Here is a 2,653-nt window from a genome sequence, read left to right as displayed (position 1 = left end):
CCATTCCGTTCAACTGCTCTTCCAAGTCCTTTGTTGTCTCTGACAGAATTACAATGTCATCAGTGAACCTCAAAGTTTTTATTTCTTCTCCGTGGATTTTAATACCTACTCCGAATTTTTCTTTTGTTTCCTTTACTGCTTGCTCAATATACAGATTGAATAAAATCGGGGAGAGGCTACCCTGTCTTACTCCCTTCCCAACCACTGCTTCCCTTTCATGTCCCTCGACTCTTATAACTGCCATCTGGTTTCTGTATAAACTGTAAATAGCTTTTCGTTCCCTGTATTTTACCCCTGCCACCTTCAGAATTTGAAAGAGAGTATTCCAGTCAACATTGTCAAAAGCTTTCTCTAAGTCTAGAAATGCTAGGAACGTAGGTTTGTCTTTCCTTAATCTAGCTTCTAAGATAAGTCTTAGGGTCAGTATTGCCTCATGTGTTCCAATATTTCTACGGAATCCAAACTGATCTTCTCCAAGGTCGGCTTCTACCAGTTTTTCCATTCGTCTGTAAAGAATTCGTGTTAGTATTTTGCAGCTGTGACTTATTAAACTGATAGTTCGGTAATTTTCACATCTGTCAACACCTGCTTTCTTTGGGATTGGAATTATTATATTCTTCTTGAAGTCTGAGGGTATTTCGGCTGTTTCATACATCTTGCTCAGCAGATGGTAGAGTTTTGTCAGGACTGGCTCTCCCAAGGCCGTCAGTAGTTCCAATGGAATGTTGTCTACTCCGGGGGCCTTGTTTCGACTCAGGTCTTTCAGTGCTCTGTCAAATTCTTCACGCAGTATCGTATCTGCCATTTCATTTTCATCTACATCCTCTTCCATTTCCATAATATTGTCCTCAAGTACATCGCCCTTGTATAGACCCTCTATATACTCCTTCCACCTTTCTGCTTTCCCATCTTTGCTTAGAACTGGGTTTCCATCTGATCTCTTGAGGTTCATACAAGTGGTTCTCTTATCTCCAAAGATCTCTTTAATTTTCCTGTAGGCAGTATCTATCTTACCCCTAATGAGATAAGCCTCTACATCCTTACATTTGTCCTCTAGCCATCCCTGCTTAGCCATTTTGCACTTCCTGTCGATCGCATTTTTGAGACGTTTGTATTCCTTTTTGCCTGCTTCATTTACTGCATTTTTATATTTCGTCCTTTCATCAATTAAATTCAATATTTCTTCTGTTACCCAAGGATTTCTACTAGCCCTCGTCTTTTTACCTAGTTGATCCTCTGCTGCCTTCACTACTTCATCCCTCAAAGCTACCCATTCTTCTTCTAATGTATTTCTTTCCCCCATTCCTGTCAATTGTTCCCTTGTGCTCTCCCTGAAACTCTGTACAACCTCTGGTTCTTTCAGTTTATCCAGATCCCATCTCCTTGAATTCCCACCTTTTTGCAGTTTCTTCAGTTTCAAGCTACAGGTCATAACCAATAGATTGTGGTCAGAGTCCACATCTGCCCCTGGAAATGTCTTACAATTTAAAACCTGGTTCCAAAATCTCTGTCTTACCATTATATAATCTATCAGATACCTTTTAGTATCTCCAGGGTTCTTGCATGTATACAACCTTCTATCATGATTCTTAAACCAAGTGTTAGCTATGATTAAGTTGTGCTCTGTGCAAAATTCTACCAGGTGGCTTCCTCTTTCATTTCTTATCCCCAATCCATATTCATCTACTACGTTTCTTTCTCTCCCTTTTCCTACACTCGAATTCCAGTCACCCATGACTATTAAATTTTCGTCTCCCTTCATTATCTGAATAATTTCTTTTATTTCATCATGCATTTCTTCAATTTCTTCGTCATCTGCAGAGCTAGTTTGGCATATAAACTTGTACTACTGTAGTAGGTGTGGGCTTCGTATCTATCTTGGCCACAATAATGTGTTCACTATGCTGTTTGTAGTAGCTTACCCGCATTCCTATTTTCCTATTCATTATTAAACCTACTCCTGCATTACCCCTATTTGACTTTGTATTTATAACCCTGTAGTCACCTGACCAGAAGTCTTGTTCCTCCTGCCACCGAACTTCACTAATTGCCACTATATCTAACTTTAACCTATCCATTTCCCTTTTTAAATTTTCTAACCTACCTGCCTGATTAAGGGATCTGACATTCCACGCTCCGATCCGTAGAACACCAGTTTTCTTTCTCCTGATAACGACATCCTCTTGAGTAGTCCCCGCTCGGAGATCCGAATGGGGGACTATTTTACCTCCAGAATATTTTACCCAAGAGGACGCCATCATCTTTTAATCATACAGTAAAGTTTCATGCCCTCGGGAAAAATTACGGCCGTAGTTTCCCCTTGCTTTCAGCCGTTCGCAGTACCAGCACAACAAGGCCGTTTTGGTTATTGTTACAAGGCCAGATCAGTCAATCATCCAGACTGTTTCCTTGCAACTACTGAAAAGACTGCTGCCCCTCTTCAGGAACCACACGTTTGTCTGGCCTCTCAACAGATACCCCTCCTTTGTGGTTGTACCTACGGTACGACCATCTATATCGCTGAGGCACGCTAGCCTCCCCACCAATGGCAAGGTCCATGGTTCATGGGGGGAGATCCAGTAATACTGAAGGCATAATTTTGGAGTATTTTAATGAAAACAAACTAAAATTAATTAAAAATAAAGCAATCTAT

The sequence above is a fragment of the Schistocerca cancellata genome, chromosome 9 (assembly GCF_023864275.1).
Source record: "Schistocerca cancellata isolate TAMUIC-IGC-003103 chromosome 9, iqSchCanc2.1, whole genome shotgun sequence".
Taxonomy (NCBI): domain Eukaryota; kingdom Metazoa; phylum Arthropoda; class Insecta; order Orthoptera; family Acrididae; genus Schistocerca; species Schistocerca cancellata.
The sequence above is the reverse complement of the archived record's forward strand: the minus strand, read 5'-3'. Positions refer to the sequence as shown.